At 35.2% G+C, this 21,078-nt stretch overlaps 1 protein-coding gene and 2 long non-coding RNA genes across 6 annotated transcripts in view; 2 read left to right on the top strand and 1 right to left on the bottom strand.

Annotated features, from left to right (window-relative positions):
- Nucleotides 1-21,078, top strand: part of ca10a (carbonic anhydrase Xa) — a 162,437-nt gene that overhangs the window by 44,277 nt on the left and 97,082 nt on the right. The gene's annotated exons all lie outside the window — the stretch shown is intronic.
- On the top strand, nucleotides 10,756-14,340 carry LOC306989757. The gene is made up of 3 exons (XR_013795724.1): nucleotides 10,756-11,574; nucleotides 12,272-12,375; nucleotides 13,066-14,340. It is a non-coding gene; the product is annotated as an uncharacterized lncRNA (long non-coding RNA).
- On the bottom strand, nucleotides 15,862-20,127 carry LOC306989756. Of its 3 annotated transcripts, XR_013795721.1 has the most exons (6): nucleotides 19,652-20,127; nucleotides 19,291-19,366; nucleotides 18,502-18,605; nucleotides 17,612-17,737; nucleotides 17,356-17,471; nucleotides 15,862-16,338 (listed from the first exon to the last, which is right to left on the bottom strand). It is a non-coding gene; the product is annotated as an uncharacterized lncRNA (long non-coding RNA). The 3 variants fall into 3 exon arrangements; XR_013795722.1 differs by having other exon boundaries at nucleotides 15,863-16,338; nucleotides 19,291-20,127; XR_013795723.1 differs by having other exon boundaries at nucleotides 15,863-16,338; nucleotides 17,356-17,468; nucleotides 19,291-20,127.

The raw sequence follows: 21,078 nt of genomic DNA, 5'->3' as shown, positions 1-21,078 counted from the left end.
CCCACCAGAGATTTTCTATGTAGTTCAAGTCAGGTGACTGTGATGACCACTGTAGAATCTTCCAGGACTTCTTCTGCAACCAAGCAATTTGAAGTATACTTGGGATCATTGTCCTGTTGGAAGGTCCAATGATGCCCCAGCTAAGGGCACCCTTTCTGGTACTTCAATAAATCCATCTTGCCTTCCACGCTCTGCAGGTTTCCAGTGCCAGAGGACGCAAAGCAGCCCCAGAGCCACCACCATGCTTGACTGTAGAGGATACAGTGTTCTTTTCAGAATATGCTTCATGTTTCTTCCTCCAGGCATACCACTGATCCATAGGGCCGAAAGGTTTCAGTTTTGTTTCATCGCTCCACAAAACAGAATCCCAAAACCTCTGTGGCTTATATATGTGATTGAGCTAATTGGAGCTGACTTTTTTTAGCTTTTTGGGTCAGCAGTGGTGCATGTCTTGGAGTTATGGCATGCACTTAGTATGTGCCTTACTGTGCAAGCTGAAACCTCAGTGCCTGTTGCCACCATGTCTTGCTGCAGGTCTTTTGCAGTCACTTGAGGGTTTTTCTGAACCAGCCTTCTCAGAAATCTGGTAGCAGCTGTTGATGGCTTACTTTTTCTGCTCCATCCAGGTAGTGTAACTACTGTTCTTTTTAATTTTATTTTGCAAACTATGCTTCCAGCGGTATCTTTAAAAACAGTTTATTTTTTGTGAAGGGTGATGATATCTTCTCTTAACTTTTTGGACCATTCTTTTGACTCAAACGTGACTCGACAAAGTCATTAAAAGTTGCATTTTCAGTTGTATTTGCAAAAATAACTAGCTATTTCAATTACTTTTGAAAGTCTGTAAATGTTGCCAATAAACCTGATTTGAAATTGACCCTTCGCATGGAGCTTGATTGACAGGTGATCTGACCAATCATACTTCGCCATCCGCCAATTTGTCCGACAAAGCAGTCAGGAGAGTTAGTAGAATAACATGGGAGGATTTGAACTTGAAAAATGGAGTGTACTGACACCTTTTCGCGGTTATAACAACATTCCTTCTTATTTTCATTCATGTTAATGTGATGCTATAAATTAACTAGAAGGAAGAGATGATCGGTTCACGAGCATCTTTAACTGAGGCTCTACAGCGATCTGTCAGGCACATTAAAGAGCCACAAAACGGTATTGTTTAAATTTCTTTAAAAAAATGATCTAATTTGAGACTTAAGACGTTTAATACGTTTAATATCAAAAGTAACCGAAAAGAAACCTGGTCTGTCAGCGTGTTGCCAGTGTCCTCTCTGCTCCGCAATGTATTTTTCAATGCGTGAGAACATGGTGTGGCGTGAGAGCGGCGTACGTAGCTTGTCAGACATAGCGACAGTAACTAAGGCGGGGGGGCGGGTCTTTTGCGAATGGTCAATTGGGGGTTATATAATTTTGATTACAACTGTATATCCATTCATCTAGTTGTATCTATATTTTTATTTTTCATATCTGTCCAGATTGAGAAGCAGATATGCAACCAAGAAGTTTGTAAATATACTTCTACATCAATAAAGAAGAATATGGTAGGAAGGCATCTATTGACCAAAAGTCTGAGTCCAAAAGTCCAAAAGTCTGAGTCCACATTTGAAAATCTGGAAATAAAAATTGTTCTTCAACCTAGATGTCGAGAAAAAATAATAATCTAAAAAACAATTAAATATATGATAATCTGCGCTACTTATGGGTCACCATAATCAAATTTGTGACCTTTGGTTGTTTCTCAAATACAATTTGGGGACACAAAATACAACATGATTCAAAAGTTTGGGGTCTGTAAGATCTATTTTGGTTTTTGAAAGAATTCTCGGTAGGACTTTATTTTACAGTCTTGTAGCGCATGTACATTCTATGTACTAATTGTAGTAATGACACCAACTGGGTTACTAGGTATTAACCCTGAACATACCCCTAAATCTCACCTTAACCCATGTAACTAAGTATATTGAAAGTATTTTCTTATGTAAGTACACTAAGTACATTGAAAGTACTATACATTATAAGTAATATTCACAGTAATAATGTGAAATTATTACAATTGCAAAATAAATATTTTCTATTTTAATAGTACTTTTAAATGTAATTCGATGACAAAGAATTTTGCTTCTATAATGCTTATTTGGTGCACCACATTTTTTTTTTCTAACCCCAAACTTTGTAATAGTAGTGTACATTTCACATAATGTTTTTTTTTAAATCAACTTTTCACTTGAGTTGTTACACTGGTAATGTAATTTGCATTGGGGGAAAAGTATTCAAATATTAATAATAAATAAAATAAAAAAAACACTCACACCCCACTATATGCCTAGCATCATAAAAATATTTTGCCAAACAGAAACTTGAGAACTGAAGTTGTGAAGTTCCTGATAAGCAGCAGTATTTGACGGGGCTTTGCAGGGCTCTAGGTGTGCAGTCAGTTGGATCTGGTGATAGCAGCCTGCAGTGCAATAAATTTATTACAGTAGATAGAGGATTACCTCCACAAAACCTTTGGCCAATCACTGGCCTGTGTTACTGAGTGTCTGTTACCTTTTGCCACAGATTTAAAACCATATTTTCTGCTTCTCTGATTATATTTAATGTTAAAATGACACGAGGAACGGCCGGTCCTGTATGACTGCAGGTGAAATGAAGAATGAATCCCTCGTACTCTGAATGACTCACTGATTGTCAAAGTGCGCCTTCTGGGGCCTTCATTCATTTTCCATTTCCTCTGGGGTGCTGAAAGGCCATTACATTACAGTTCATATTCATTTAATTCTCAAGAATGGTAAATGTAAACAGACTTTGCTTTACGAAATGGAAAAACTTCAAAATGAGAATCAGTGTTAGAATATTTTAAGATTAACTGACAGCCCTTTTTCTATCTACCTTTTAATAATTAATATTCAAGTTAATCTTTTTTTCTTCTTCTTTTTTTTTTAAGAAAGGAGAACTAAATTTGTGTAGACTAAATGTGAAACTGCTCTAAAATGCACAGAAAAAAATGCACCTGGACTTAATTGTGCTTAAAGTTTTTCTGCTGTTCGTCTGCCGTTCACTGATAGTCTTTTGAGGGTGAGTTTTACTTGGAGGTGATATTTTATACTTAAGCTTTGATGATAATTGGATTCCACCGTTTAAAAAAAAAGGTACAAAAATGACCTTATTGAAACGCCCCATCCAGATTTGATTTATTTATAAAATCAAAGATCTGTATATAGAGCTGTTAGATCTATCTCCATTCATGAGTAAATGGGGAGTTCTGCATTCGATATATGTGCATTTTAAATTATTGCTGATAATGAAGTTTAATTTGTTAACGTGCTAACTTTGACAGCCCTAATTAGAAATTGATGTATTAGGGGAGGCATTTTTTGCACTATATTTACACGAGATGAGACTATTCTAACTAGGTCGCAGCTGCATCTTTAAATATTCCATATCATGTGCCTTGCTAGGATCTGAGGATTAGCATGTCTTTTATGAATTAAAATTTTTGAGTGAAATATTCATTTTAAGTCTCTTTAAAGTGTGTCCTTGAGTGTTGTAATGCTGCTAGGTTTGCAAGAGTGAAGCTCTTTAATTACGTTTGTAACACTAACAACTGCTGGACAAGCATAATTCTGAATTGTTTCAATTTAGCGTGTACATTAAGCCGAATAATGTTGTCTGTAGGCTATTGTGGCAGTCACGTCTTAAGATGTTCTTACATCAGACTAACAAGAACTCTTTGTAACCTATTGCTGTGACTTATATTCCAAAGGGGCTTATATAATGAAATTAACATCAAGCATGCAAAGCACACACAAATATGCATGCACACACAACATACTGTATCAGTTCTAACATCACTAACTTGGCATCACAGCCTATTTATCATCAAAGAAAAATGCAGTCCATCGAACTCATGTGTATGACATCACCTTTTTCATAAATTCGTGTTTTTGTGCGGGTTTTTTTGTGTAGTTTTTGCCTCCAAAACGCTATTGTCGAGTAAATGAAAGGCCAAAACGTACAATTTTTAATTGAAAAATGTAAATTGCCACCCAAATGTTCTTTTATAAATATGGAAACATTTGTGGATTTGGATTTGTGCTGAATGAGACGGCTACGTGAGCCCATAACTTTGGATTAAGCCATATGTCGGCTCTGTTGTATTGTGCTCCCCTGATTTTCAATGTTTGTTTTGTTTTGTTTTTGTTTTTTCTAAAAGTTTTTCCATTAAACTACACATGGAACTCTTGTTTCTCTTTCCAAAACTCAATAACGTCTCGCCCTCTTTCTTTTTGGCAATACATTTATTTATATATTTATTTTCCTTCTTACATTCACTTTAAAACCCTATACCCGCATCCTTGAAAAGTAAAAGAACTGCTGTAGATCCGATATTTGAATGACTTTAATTTTTTTTATAAGTTAAGTTTTATTCTTCTATAGTTCATTATTGGTTTTGTATTCAATTTGAAAGATTTTTGTTGATTGTGGGGATTTCTTTTCGTGTTTAGAATGCTTGTAAATATTTCATTTTATGGATCAGTATTTACATTTAATTCTGAAAGTAATAACAAAATGTCATTACAACAATGAAAATATTGGACATGATGCGAGTTCTATTCAGATGAGACTTATTTTCCAGAAAATATGTAATTTCAGGTGTCTTTAAATATAAATAAACTTTCTTACAAGACTGGCACATGATATATTTATTTACCTGTTATTCATGTAGGGGTTTTCTTTGGTCATTACTTTTTGTCTTTCTGTTCATACTGTATGGCAGGTGCAGATAAATTCATCTCAATATTGGTTCGGGGTTGTTCCTAAGGATTATTTCAGTAAATTAAACCGACTATACAAACAATACAGTGTCATTGTTTTGGCTTCCTATACAGCCTCTGTGATGTTTTTTGAAAAACATAAAGCTTTTCTTTGCATGGAATTGTGATGCATTTGCAACCGTGATTATGAAAATGTAGAAGAATTGAATAAAAAAATGCACTCACTCTCACATGTGGTCAGTTTTATAATGGAGAAAAATGAACTAACCCCTTACCTGGTGTAGTTAAAATAGTGGTGCTTTTGATTTTGCTGTAAGTCCTGTCAAAGTCTCATGATATAACCCTTAATTTTCTAATATTTTCTCACTGTAGCTGGTCTGTATATAATTTAGGTAAATCAAATAAGTTAGACTGCTGAAAGAACTGTACTTATTTAAAATTTGAAGGTGAACCGAAATCTTAGGGTGAACAAAAATCTTTTTTGAATCCTTCAAACTAGAATGTAGTCCATCAAACAAAGTTGCACAGCTCAATTTAAATTGCAAAGCAGTGTCACATATTTTTGTACTTGTGAAGGTTGCTGTTTTATGTGGACAAATAAAGTACAAAGCTGTGTTTACCAAAGATACCATATGTTGGATTTGTATTCTGCTCACCTGTTTTTTTCCATGATTTATCAAAATGTATAATTTATTTATTAATATTTTTATTAAGTTATTTCACTGGACTACACGTGCATCTCTTTATTTTTCTCTTTCCAAATCCTCAATCACGTCTTACCCGTGGTCTTTTTGGCAGGGCATGTATTTAAATAGTTTATTTTCCTCAAGTTTTCCATCCTTTCATATACCTGATCTATATCAGTTTTAAATTTTAATGACATTTTTATCATTTGTTTGGGTTACACTTCATGTTACAGTGCAATTATACATTTAAGTACTGAGTAATGATAATTCACTACATGTACTTACTATATGGTTTGGTTTAGGGCTATGTGCATGTAATTATGAACATTTTCTAAATACTATAGTAACTACATTTGACATGTAACAAGGACACTGTAAAATAGTGCTGCCTTTGTTTGTTTTATACTTATTTTTCCAGGATACCACTAAATTTAAAAGAGTTTTGTGAACTGACGGGAACTAAAATAGAATGTAAACTTAAGTTAAACTTAGTTTTATGTAAACTAGAATTGTAAACTTTTGAAAAACCCATACATTTGGACAGTTAACAGACCTACTTAAACTAGGGAAATGTTTAAACTGGATGTAGCATGCAGATAGGACGGTGTGGCATCTTTGTGGAGATCCTAGATTAAAGTGTGAATTTTTTTCTCTTTTTTTTTTTTTTGCTGTGCTGCCAAGACTTTTCTTGGCAGCATCACTGTTGTGATGTGAAAACTAGAGCACCTAATACAGATCCTGTTTGGATTGTACCTTATCAGGTCGCTGCATAGCGCACAGAGCTGCTAAAAAAGAAGCAAAACAACACAGAAAAAGCACAGAACAATCGTTTACAAAACTCTGTGAACTGATATTGTTTTGTCTGATCCTTGGGGCCAGATGTCTGGCAGCGGGCATTGAAGGGTTATGTTTTCACAACACACCTGTACGACCCTGAAGCTGTTTATGGGTCTGAGTGTGTATTGGTAACCAGAGGTGGGTAGTAACGAAGTACATTTACTTCGTTACATTTACTTGAGTATTTTTTGGGAAAAATTGTACTTTTAAGAGTAGATTTAAATGTGGGTACTTTTACTTTTACTCGAGTACATTTCTAATGAAAAAACGGTACTTTTACTTCGTTACGTTGAGCGACGTTCCTTTCGTTACTTTATTTTAATGCAATACGTGTTGTTAAATGTGTAGTTTATTCCAAGCGCGCTGTATCTTTTTTCTGGGCAGGAGCGATGCTCAATTCACAAATGAATCGATTCTGTTCAAAGACTTCATTAAACAAGTTGTCAGATCGGTTCGCGAATCAGTTTGTGATCTGTTCAGTTCCTGCACGCACTGAATCGTCTGAAGCGCTTTCAATTCACACTCGTGAAGTCGTAACAGGAAGATTTAAGAACATCAAGAAGTTGAATGAAGTGGCCGAGGACCTACAGTACAGTCAAGCGAAAGCAAATCTGCAAATGCATCATATTTGCCAGCGATGAAGATCTTTATTAGTTGAACATCTTCGTATACTGTCTGTGAATGAATGATTCCACAGGACGATATTCGATTTAATTTCATTCAGGTAATACATTTTACAACCAAACAGATTATTACGATATGATAGCACTACTTGACATTACCCGTTTTTTTGGACATATACTTTACTTAATACAATAAAAAAGCTACCATTGTCCACATATGAAATGAACACCCGCCATCCCGCGGTAATGTGTGTGTGTTGCAGTGGCGTGCGAACTCAACTTGAAAACGAATGCCTTTGCCTGCCTTAGACACTGTTGACCAGTTTAAACATGCTTGCAGAAATATACATTTGATTAGCTACATTTTGGAGAACAGACAGAAGAAGATCCGTCGATGTGGGTTTGATCGTCGTTTGTGTTCAGATGTTCAGTAGCGGTCAGCGCGAGCACGTGAAGAGTTTTAACTCTTTCTTCTCTGTGTCCTGTGTCAATGTTTCCCTTTACATGCCTTTAAATGCAAAACTCTGCAGATTCACTATATTTCGACATTGTCTAATAATCCAACTGTAGTTGTATAAGTTACTATTATACAAACCAAAGGACAGGCAATGATTTTCGGGCTACAGATGGCAGAAATAATGCTTGTCTCTTCTGTTTTTGTGGCAAAGATAGCCTATCTAATTATGATAATAATAGTCATTTAAATAATATATATATATATATATATATATAGGCCTCCGAAGTAACTAGTAACTAGCTACTTGAGTAGTTTTCTCATTGGATACTTTTCTCATTGGATAATAATAGTCATTTAAATAAAAACTATCTAAATAATATCATGTTTTATATATATATCATATATATATAGGCCTATGATCCGAAGTAACTAGTAACTAGCTACTTGAGTAGTTTTCTTATTGGATACTTTTTTACTCTTACTCAAGTAACTATTAAGATTGTTACTTTTACTTTGAGTAAATATTTCTATAAGTACTTTTACTTGAGTACAGTTTTTGGATACTCTACCCACCTCTGTTGGTAACACAGTCTCACCCCAAAACGTCACATACTGACGGGTCTTGACCATACGGCAACATACGACGAAAAGGGTACCCTTTAACGTCCATGTGTGACGATTCGGGTATGGTTGGGTTTAGGTATGCGTTAGGGTACCGCTAGGAGGCGCTGCTGGTGCGCTTATGTCTGCGTCTCATATTGACGTTATAGGGGTACCCTTTTCGTCGTATGTTGACGTATGGTCAAGACCCGTCAGTATATGACGTTTTGGGGTGAGACCGGGCTGGTATTGGTGTGTGTGCGCATTCATAGGTATTTTGGTTAGTGTGCTCTTCCTGAATCTGGATGACGCATCGGGCTTAATATGACCGACACTTCCTAGAGTGGGTCAGAGGGGATCTCTAATTGAACTCCTGTAAGTGGAAATCCTGGTTCTGTTCTTTCCTAATGTTCTTTAAGTTATTTATGTCACAGGATTTACGCAGCGTGCCTGTACATAGAACATTTTGTATACAAGCTTTTAACTTTGTTTTAAACGTGTAATTTGTTCACTTGTATGCACATTTATTTTAATATGTGCCTTGCCGGAGGCGGATGTGCTCCCCAAGCGGAGTCTGATTCCTCTCAAGGTTTTTCTCCCTCTTCCCCTAAATATCTTGACTCATCTATTCTCATTATTTTAGTGCCATAAAACCAAATGTCTTTCTTCTGTGAAATATACTTTTTATTTATTTATTTATATATATCCACTCTTTTCAATAAAAGCAGTTGTCCACATGGCTTATTCCATCTCATCTGAAGTTATACAATGACTTTGTGTGACTTACATCTTCAAGATGTTATATTAATAGGAAATTCTCTTTGGTGTGTTTATGAGTGGCAATGTAGCAATGTCTGAAAACAATGATTCAGGAATCATTGTTTTTGTGTTAAATCTTTTCAATGAATACAGTTCACAAAACCAGTTTGAATGATTCGTTCATAAAGGCCTGTTCACACGCCAAGGATGATGACTACAACGACAATGATGAAGATAAAAAATCTATCGTTCTATATAAGAATAGTCCACAACTACAACGATAATTGCATAGAGAAACCAATTCATTGGAAACCCTTTCAGAATTTATTTTTGAAAGATAAAAACATTGATTGACAGCCAATCAGAATCCATTCCGCTTTAGAGCTCAAGCATTTAAAGCAGCAGACGACAAACTGTGCGCTTGGAATAAACCGAGTGTTATCATTCGTTGGTGTGGACGCTACTTTAGTTATCGTTAAGTTATCTTTATAGTTATCATTCTTGGTGTGAGCAGGTTTTTAATCAGACTGATTCCTGACCGGCCCCTGTGGTTTACGGCCTACTGGAGGGCACGATTATCGGTTAATAATAACTTATTTTCAGCCTGTTTATAACACAAAACTACCATCACACAAAAATAGATTATATCCGAGTTCTTTTTGAAGCACCCCGTTTTTGTAATTGCGTGGAAAATAAAGCTGACATATTTCAGTTCTTGTGTTCCAAGGAAAAAATTCATATAGGTTTTGAACATTGATGAAATGTTTCTTGAGGACCAAGAATGATTGGAATGATTTCTGAAAGATCATGTGACACTGAAGTAATGGCTGCTGAAAATTCAACCTCACCATCACAAGATTAAATTACAATAAAATATATTAAAATAGTTATTTTAAATTGTAATATTATTTCACAATAAATTGTTAATAAATACAAATTTCAAAATAATTGCAGCCCTGGTGAGCATAAGATTCTTCTTTCAGAAACTTTCAAAAAATGTAGCCCCCAAACTTTTGAGCAGTTGTGCTTCTATAATATATTGGGGATACATGTTTATCCAAAAACAAGAACAGAACAAGTTCTTCTACTTTCCACTTATATACAGTCCTATTTATTCAGTGATGGTTTCATACAGATCCCTTCAACGTGATTATGAAAGCAGACAGAGCATATACTCCAAGAAGAGCATAAACAGGAAATGAACTCAAGATATCTTGCTGCTTCCTTGGGGGGGGAAAGCTATAAAGAAATTGATTTCACATATACCTTTCATTTCAGGCAATAGTAATATTGTTTGGGTCCATCTCAACCTTTCTACCCACAGAGTTTGGAGGTGAATTGCAGGAGTGTGCCCCTGTAAAACATGTTTTGTATGAATAAAATAAGTCTGATGATGTCAGACATCACTTGAATTGCATTGTGGTGTAGCTTCACTGCAATCCAAGGCCATGGTTATTATGCTAGAGCCTCGTATTCCGTAGCTTTTATTAATGCATCAGTCCTCAGTGCTCTGGCCCTTTTCATATGATTCACGAAATGACTCTGAAATCAGCCCCCATGGATATATAGGCCTCAGAAATTCTGCCCAAGAATCCTTTCTCACATTAATTACCTTTTTTTTTTTTTTTTCTCAATTCTGATAAAAGATCTGGATAAAGTCTTCCCTCAATGCTGTCCTCTTTAGCACATGTCTAATCTCCAAGACATCTTCTGAAGAGCTCTCATTCCCATCTTTCTCTCCCACACATTCTCTCCTCGCGTGCTTTGTAGGAGTGCTGCCATCATATCTTTTACACCTTTATGTAAGGGTTTTGTTCCATTTCTTGAAACCGTTCAGCGCATTGTTTTGCAATGTTTCTAAGGTTTTCATTATGCAATACCCAAACAATTTGACCTGCTTTGTACTGCCTATGAAAATAGTTGATCAGTCAGGGTTATGGCTTAACCCCTGCTGATGTGGTTTCCAAATATTCACTATAAAAACCAACCCTGTATCACACGAAATACGTTCTGGGGAAACTATTTTGCAAATCGCAATTACGTTACATGCCAACATATAAGCAGTGCTATTACGTTGCTCCTTAACCTAATATAAGCAGTGCTATTACGTTGGTCCTTAACCTAATATAGCCAATCTATTGCAGTGCTATTACGTTTGTCCTGAACATAATACATCCAAAGCAGGTTTCTTTTCACACGTAGCAGCTAATGCTGTTCATTTTGTTTTAATTATTTACTTACTTTTTTCTCATTGGGCTACAAAATATTATCTATTCCAGGGCGTGTCAAATGGCGGCACTCAGATAATTTTTATCCGGCCCTCCAACTGGTTTTTGATGTTTAAAACCCCTTGCAATCTGATATCAAAGTCCCCGCAAAGGTTTAGCGCGTTCAGCGGTGAGTTTAACAACGCACGTGATCATTCAGCGGTGAGTTTAACAACGCACGTGATCATTCAGCGGTGAGTTTAACAACGCAACGTGACACGGGCACGTTTATTTCGTTATTTTCGTGATATCAGCACGTTTTTTAAACTAATGTATTTCAATGGGAAGCATCTTTCGTGATCACAGCACGATTATTTCTGCCTATCGGGCTGCAGCAGAGAAGCTGTTTAATCAACATTTATTCACGAGATCTTATCATGGTTTATGTATTTATTTTAATTATATTATTTCTGTCTTATTGCCAGGGAAGCTGGATTGCTTTGCTGTTATTTGATATTTATAAAAGTATATTTTATCAGTAGGAAATCGCGCTGAAGAAGTCTCATTCCGAACACATCGCGATATTTGGCATCAGTTCACGTGTGCCAGATGTTGGTAAGTAACGTTAGTCGTAAATACGCTGTCCTAATAATGTTTGATATAATGTATTTTCTGTTTGTCGAAATTAATCAGATTAGCTCAAGTTCAGTCACTGCATTATATCTGGCTTTGAGTTTCATTGCTTTCTATGAAAATGGTTTATATGGTGATTAAGCACTGTCTGTCACGTGATATGCTATATGCCTAGAGTAGACCTTCAGTCAGTTAATCATATTCATATCAGGTTTTTTAAGTAGTACAATTACAAATTTGTATGTGTAGTAGAAGTAGGCCTATAGTAAAACTAACACCATGCTTTTACCACAGTAACATTAGTTTTACTGTGATAAGTGTAGTAAAAAGACAGTAATCACACAACTTACCATGCTTTTACCACACTATTGGTAGTTTTAATGTGGTACTTATTGTAAATGCACAGTAACCACAACACTAACCATGCTTTTACCTCAGTAACCTCAGTTTTACTGTGATGGGTGTAGTAAAGGACAGCAATCACAAAACTTACCATGCTTTTACCTCAGTATTGGTAGTTTTAAAGTGATAATTGTTGTAAATTATGCATATTAACCACAACACCTTCCATGCTTTTAATGCTTAATAATGCAACCAATATTTGTAAGGAAAATCTGTACTTTTTCCTTTAAATAATCCTATATTATGCATAATGATATTTTTTTTTCTCTTTTTTCAGCTGAAAAGACCAAAAGGGCCTTTCCGACTCAGTCAGCCCATTATTTTTGAGGACAAGTAAACGGAGGAGATGGCGGACAGCTGCAAAGGCAAATATTCGCAATGGTATGTATGTGTTGGTTTTAACCCTAAATCAAACATTTTATCAAGCATTTGTTGTTTCTTAAACCTGTTCTTACAAAACCCATAGCCCAATCAGTATGAACAGTCTCAAAGTCTTAATAATTCACAAGATTTAACAAGTTGTCAAATTCGTACGATACTAGTACATATTTGTATACTCGTACATAATCCTGCAGCTTTTACTCCTAGTGCTGTCATTGGCTACTTCCCTGTACATATTTATTGCGATATTTGTATCGCAAATATAAAAAAAAAACAGTTGCGCCCCTTCTTGAAAAGTAGTCTGATGTCCCACACACTGTCAGAAAGTTTATATTAATTGCATTGTATTCATTAAAATTATTACAAATTGGTCCCTGTCTGTTGTGTTCATGTTCCAATGTCCAATGATACATGATGTCTCTCCAAACCTCATAACCTACCTCTGTTTGCAAGAGTGGAAAAGCACTTGTCACATGACATCAGATACTCGATTATTTTGTCGTAATCAGATCAGTTACACTGCTGATAACTGTCCCGTTTGCATGTAAATCATGTTATTTTTAAACGAGTTCATATGATTATTGCTTGCTATTAAAGACATACTTTTATTCATAGAAATGCCCACATATCAGTGAACGACGTATTACATAAACATGCTTTTAACATTTAATTATGCTACACTCTTTACAGAAATATATCCCACAGTTATGGATAAACTCCCAACATCATCATCAAGTCCTGTGCTGGGCACATTGGGCAACAAGTGTCCTCCAACGTATTCGATCCGTGGCCAAGTTCTCCGCATCTTCCCATGGGACACTGACATTCTTCAGCTCTTCGTGAAACATCTGTCTCCATGTCTTCCTTGGTCTTCCCGGTCTCCTGCATCCTCCTGGTGGTGGATGACACTTCATCACTGTCTTTGGGTGTTGTTGTTTGGGCATGTGTCGGATGTGTCCAGCGAGGTGCACCCTTTGCTCTGTCACAGTTTCTGAAAGTCTTCATGTGAAGTCCCACTCCTCCTCAGGATCTCTTTGATATATGCAGAACCAATATTGAAAATAGTGATTTATCTTTTTTCCATATTGTTAAAGCATTGTGTTTTCTCTTTTCAGCTTCATAAACTGAGCTTGATGTCTGCCTAATGCCTTCATCAAAGAAGCGTCAGTGCTCATCAGGTGTTTTCCTAAAGGACATATTCATTGCCATCCATTAGTTCTAGTCATGCAGTGACTTCCTGATGCAATAGACAAATGTATATTTCTGCAAGTGTATATAGCAGGTGTTTGTCCGAACAATTGAAGTGAGAGTGTTCAGGAAAACCTTTAGAAAACAATCAATATTTATGGAAATCTTATTGGTGCTGAAAGAATATTACAGAAATGACACACTTGACATACTGGACATTATTCTGAGTTTGTTACTTTTACATTTAGATGGACTTAATGTCTTACATTTAGCTTCATTAAACCTTTTATTACAGTGGTCACTATAGTAAATGTCCACATCTATGGTATCATTACATCACTACCTGATTAATGTAAATGTAATATACCTGTGGGTGTATTTTATTGAAGCATTTTCTTACTGACGTTTATAATCATTAACTATTTTAAGTTGCCTTTCATTTAGTTACAATAAAAGTGACCAATAATCACAAGGATATAGAATTAAAGTTGAGAATGTAAAATGTTGTGCTTACATTTTTGCCTATTTGTTCTTTAAAGCGAAGAAACAAATATATTTTCACATAACAAAGTTGAATCTCATCTCTTGGTTTGTAAAAATATAACTTCATCATAGCATTTTTTTTAACGTTACTGTATATGTCCCTATAATAGATTGCCCCTGTATCTTATACCTGTATTTTATATATAATTAACTGATTTTTATACTGTTGTGCAGTAGGTTTGGCACTACATTTGTCTTTAAACCGTTTGACATTAAATATTGGAATATGCTTTCAAAATTGTGTGCATTCATTGTGATTTTGTTACATTTATTTGAATATAATTGATATACCTTTGATATACTATACATACACTGTAAATGTTAGAAGCACTTTAGTACATGTAATTTTCTTTAATTAAAATACTGCAAAACTACCCCTGCTGTAGGCCATTGCTTAGAAAAAAGTTTCTCTTTCAAATGTGTTTATGAATCAGTCTAATCAAATAAGCACATTTGTGTCATTGATCATGTGATCTCGTTTTTGGATGGTAACCACATAAAGGAGTCTTTTGTTTTTAAATGTGAGTTTTGTAATTTAATTAGAATGAATACATTACAGCTCAAATATTGTTTGGTATTAAATATTAAATATTTAAGGTATCTATCCCTTCAGCCGGAACCAGAAGAGATCTGTCATTATTTTCCATAAATGGGCAAGTAAGTGTGACGCATCTGTTCAGCTGGGTTGTTATTGGCTGTGACTTTATCGCAGAACTCGCTGTGATTGGACTATCGTTTAACTCATATAAAACGGCGCTTCATGTTACAAAGTATGTTTTGGTGTTATTATTGCGTTAGTTATACATAAAGTTAACTATAAAGTGTCTCTATGTTGTGAGAAATTGCTCCTTTACTGAGATCCCCACCCTAACCCTAAGCATGTCTGCACATTTTAATGAACTACAGGACAATGTTTCCTGTTCCATTGATAGAATGACAGAGATATGTGGGTAATGTAGTTTAAAACGTTTAGTAATGAAACAATAAATGTTAAATAAATAATATCTTTAATGGACAACTGGATATCTAAATTTGTTCATTGTGCAAACCTTTATGACATATATGAGGGACAGGCTGAAATTTGATAATTTACTGTGAGCACTTTAAAAATAACCTTTATGCCAGCTTTCCGTATATGTCAGAAAACTTTGCCCAACATTATTTAGTAAACATAGCATAAGCAGTTGTCCTGCCGATTTTCTCTTTGATACACTAACCGGACTGTGAGTTACAGCCATTTGAAATGTGCAGTTTTTTGCTCTTCTGGGGGCCGCTGGGCCCTTGGGGTGGAAGTGCAGTACAATCTACACATATCTACACACACTATTACACAGGGATAATACTCCATTCAGTAAAACAAAACAAAAAAACCCAGTCCCAACATTTCCTTTTCACCCCTTCTGATTGCTGCTTATATGCCTGACATCAGTCATGTCTATGCTTTCATTTTAAATGCAGTAGGCTAGTAGATGTTCTAGAATCTAGAATGATCAACATGGATCATCTTCAATTATGCTTGAAGTGTTTATAGCAAGATAGCTACTGCAGCCTCTTGTTATTCACATAGCTTCCCTTTATTTCACTGCAAACTGCTTATACATGCAAGTATGTGCAACTTTTGTTGCACTGTTGTCCCAAATATCATTAACCAGATCTAAATGTGTATGTCCTAAGAAAAAGAATCATGGTAATTCATTATATTGTTTTTAAATTATGAACTAAACTAAAGAAATAAGAAATTAAAATTTCTCAAATATTTGTTTTATTTACTGTACCAAACAGCACTTTCAATACACAATATTCACCATACTTTATTACACAACACTTTATTGGAGGACACAGCATAAAGTTGATAAAGTAGAATAAAGACAATGAGATTCAAGATAAATAAAAATGTGTCTTCAAAAATACATTAACATCATATTAATCCATTCACAGCTGCTGAAGCCAAAAAATGAGTGCCAGAGAATCACATTCAGTCACCTATACAGAAAACAGATTTGATATTATGTTGGAAAATAATGATTCATTATCACAGCTAAACTGGTTTCTTGCTCTTCCCTGTAAATGTCTCTATCATGTTCATGTTGTTCTTCCTCGTCTAAACAGTTTGTTCAGGTGTACCCTGTAGTACAACAGATGAACAGAAGATGTGATCACTGATGTGGTGTAGCTTTTTCTCAACCAGAGGAAGAAGTCTCAACATCCCATTGCCAGGTGTTCTCCAGTTCTCTGAAAGTAAAGCAAAAAACACAAACAATACAAATTAAGTTGTTTAATGGACAGTCAGGTCAGCTTATGGCTACGTTTACACGTGGAAGGCTATTTTCATAAACGGACATTTCACCCCTCTTCGTTTTCAAAAATAACATTGTGCACACGAACCCGTGTATATGCCGTCCAGAGCATGCCAAACCTGTAGGTGGCAGTGTAACGAGAAGCTGAAGCCCATGTTAGCTAGTCAGAATCCCGAAAATAGTCACATACTGTGACGTCAGTTTACATGCAAACGTGCAAACAAAGTTTTCCAAAATCTCCACTTTGGCCCGAGTTCTTAGAAATAATAGTTTTCTGTGATAAAAACTCGGTTTTCGTGTAAATGAGAGGCCAAACCGCAGGGAAATATCTGTGTCTTCACTTCGTGTAAACGGGGCCTATGTTCTGCGATATATTAAGCAGTGATGGGCTACTCTGGCCCTTAGCGTCCACTGTCCTGCAGATTTGGCTCCAACCTCAAACCCTCCTGCCTATTGTCTATAAGTAAAGCTGAAGATTTTCATATGTGCTCAATTAGGGTTGGAGGTAAACTCTCAACCTTAAAAAGGAGAACGCAAAAGGGCCAGAGTTGCCCGTTCCTGATTTAAATTTACAAAGCAGCAGTCAGTACTTTAATATACACATTGAAGTATTATATATATATATATATATATATATATATATATATATATATATATATATATATATATAAATATATATATATATATATATATATATATAATATTTCAGCACATGATATAAGCTAAGTACTGAACAAAAACTGTTTTACCCATATCAACAGCAACCTACTTTAAAAGATCTTTACTTTAAATGGTCTCTTTTGCCTTTGCAAGTGATTTTTTTCAAGACAACAAACTCTTCTGTCACTAGTTTCAAGAGCTTCACTTGGTCAGTGATAACCTGTACAATGTAAAATTGTCAACATCAAATTATGTACTACATATTACAGCATTGTTTCAATACAAGACATACCAATGGACTCGCGCACCTTTCTGTCTTCTTTGGGTACCAGATGTTCCTTCCTCACCCGAAACAAAGGACTTACTCGATTAGCTTGTGTTGATATAAGGACTGGTCTTCCTTCTCTGCTGTAAAACAAGAAAGTCTCCACTTACTCTATGTGCAATTACTATTGTTCTTGAAATATAAGACAGTTATAATTTACCTTACGATTCAGGAGAGAGCATTTGATGAGTAAATACTGATTGAAATATTCTAGAAACTTTACCTGGGAAGGGCTGATCACGGCAAGATCCGCTGCGACTCATTAGTAGCTCTTGTGAGGGTTGGCTCTTAAAAGAGCTGTTGAGTTTGATGTTGTAGAGATCTAAAAAAAAAAAAGGACTACGTAATCCTGCAATACAGAAAGGAAGGTAATTTTATTACATTACATTCAAGCAGTCAGTTATACAACTGTGGGATATATTTCTGTAAAGAGTGTAGCATAATTAAATGTTAAAAGCATGTTTATGTAATACGTTGTTCACTGATATGTGGGCATTTCTATGAATAAAAGTATGTCTTTAATAGCAAGCAATAATCATATGAACTCGTTTAAAAATAACATGATTTACATGCAAACGGGACAGTTATCAGCAGTGTAACTGATCTGATTACGACAAAATAATCGAGTATCTGATGTCATGTGACAAGTGCTTTTCCACTCTTGCAAACAGAGGTAGGTTATGAGGTTTGGAGAGACATCATGTATCATTGGACATTGGAACATGAACACAACAGACAGGGACCAATTTGTAATAATTTTAATGAATACAATGCAATTAATATAAACTTTCTGACAGTGTGTGGGACATCAGACTACTTTTCAAGAAGGGGCGCAACTGTTTTTTTTTTATATTTGCGATACAAATATTGCGATAAATATGTACAGGGAAGTAGCCAATGACAGCACTAGGAGTAAAAGCTGCAGGATTATGTACGAGTATACAAATATGTACTAGTATCGTACGAATTTGACAACTTGTTAAATCTTGTGAATTATTAAGACTTTGAGACTGTTCATACTGATTGGGCTATGGGTTTTGTAAGAACAGGTTTAAGAAACAACAAATGCTTGATAAAATGTTTGATTTAGGGTTAAAACCAACACATACATACCATTGCGAATATTTGCCTTTGCAGCTGTCCGCCGTCTCCTCCATTTACTTGTCCTCAAAAATAATGGGCTGACTGAGTCGGAAAGGCCCTTTTGGTCTTTTCAGCTGAAAAAAGAGAGAAAAAAATATCATTATGCATAATATAGGATTATTTAAAGGAAAAAGTACAGATTTTCCTTACAAATATTGGATGTTGCATTATTAAGCATTAAAAGCATGGAAGGTGTTGTGGTTAATATGCATAATTTACAACAATTATCACTTTAAAACTACCAATACTGAGGTAAAAGCATGGTAAGTTTTGTGATTGCTGTCCTTTACTACACCCATCACAGTAAAACTGAGGTTACTGAGGTAAAAGCATGGTTAGTGTTGTGGTTACTGTGCATTTACAATAAGTACCACATTAAAACTACCAATAGTGTGGTAAAAGCATGGTAAGTTGTGTGATTACTGTCTTTTTACTACACTTATCACAGTAAAACTAATGTTACTGTGGTAAAAGCATGGTGTTGGTTTTACTGTAGGCCTACATAATTTGTAATTGTACTACTTAAAAACCTGATATGAATATGATTAACTGACTGAAGGTCTACTCTAGGCCTATAGCATATCACGTGACAGACAGTGTTTAATCACCATATAAACCATTTTCATAGAAAGCAATGAAACTCAAAGCCAGATATAATGCAGCGACTGAACTTGAGCTAATCTGATTAATTTCGACAAACAGAAAATACATTATATCAAACATTATTAGGACAGCGTATTTACGACTAACGTTACTTACCAACATCTGGCACACGTGAACTGATGCCAAATATCGCGATGTGTTCGGAATGAGACTTCTTCAGCGCGATTTCCTACTGATAAAATATACTTTTATAAATATCAAATAACAGCAAAGCAATCCAGCTTCCCTGGCAATAAGACAGAAATAATATAATTAAAATAAATACATAAACCATGATAAGATCTCGTGAATAAATGTTGATTAAACAGCTTCTCTGCTGCAGCCCGAAAGGCAGAAATAATCGTGCTGTGATCACGAAAGATGCTTCCCATTGAAATACATTAGTTTAAAAAACGTGCTGATATCACGAAAATAACGAAATAAACGTGCCCGTGTCACGTTGCGTTGTTAAACTCACCGCTGAATGATCACGTGCGTTGTTAAACTCACCGCTGAATGATCACGTGCGTTGTTAAACTCACCGCTGAACGCGCTAAACCTTTGCGGGGACTTTGATATCAGATTGCGAGGGGTTTTAAACATCAAAAACCAGTTGGAGGGCCAGATAAAAATTATCTGAGTGCCGCCATTTGACACGCCCTGGAATAGATAATATTTTGTAGCCCAATGAGAAAAAAGTAAGTAAATAATTAAAACAAAATGAACAGCATTAGCTGCTACGTGTGAAAAGAAACCTGCTTTGGATGTATTATGTTCAGGACAAACGTAATAGCACTGCAATAGATTGGCTATATTAGGTTAAGGACAAACGTAATAGCACTGCTTATATTAGGTTAAGGAGCAACGTAATAGCACTGCTTATATGTTGGCATGTAACGTAATTGCGATTTGCAAAATAGTTTCCCCAGAACGTATTTCGTGTGATACAGGGTTGATAAAAACATGACAATTTTCATTGGTGCTAATATACATCAACATATAACTGTATATTTCATCAAGTTAAATAATATTATATTCTAAGCTTTTTTAACTTGTACCTTAAATACTGATAACCACCATTTTAATAAAGGTGTCCTGTCCATAGAACTTGACTCGCATATAGAGGGTGCAAAGGGTTATGCACACAGAGACAAAACACCATCAAGTTAACATACATGACACTAAAATAATGCTGTAAAAATCAACTAAATAATATACATTGTAATACAAAACACCCTAATGTACATTACTGATAATAATAATAATAAATGAAACCATTTATTTAAAATAAAATTGTATGTGATGTTTCACATATCTGTGAATGTCCTTTTATCAACTTAAAATATGCGGTAAATCATAGTTTTTAATGTTAAACCATTTACAGGGTTTTTTTTATGTTATTTTTTCACATCGTGTAAGGTTGCTTTAACCTATTAGATTTTTACTATAGCATTTCTAGTATACAAATCTTTTTTTATTTATTATAAAATATTGTAGCATTTATTATAAATTATTTATCCGTGAGATTTAACATCTCTTCCCTGATGACGTGTTTAATTGGCGCAAATGCGGGACAAACTGTCTCTCACATGAGATCAGAGCAAATGACAACGATCCAATGATCCAATCAATTCCCGATGGACAAAATCAAGTCCTGACCTACATGATTTCTTGTTTTACTTAGATATAGGTCACAATAAAGAAGAAAAGACTATCACAACTTCCGTTTAATGCCGACTGTAATTCATCATGTGGCCTTCTCTTTTACCTGTATTATTATGGTGGATCACCACATATTTTCTTTGTGTATGTTTAAAGTAACCATATACAGTATTTAACAGGATTTTTACTGGGAGTGTAATAACTATCCTCAATATTTGAAGCTCTCTGATGATGATTTGGCAA

The sequence above is a fragment of the Phoxinus phoxinus genome (genome assembly GCF_949152265.1).
Source record: "Phoxinus phoxinus genome assembly, chromosome: 21".
NCBI classification, from domain to species: Eukaryota; Metazoa; Chordata; class Actinopteri; order Cypriniformes; family Leuciscidae; genus Phoxinus; species Phoxinus phoxinus.
The sequence above is the reverse complement of the archived record's forward strand: the minus strand, read 5'-3'. Positions and strand labels throughout refer to the sequence as shown.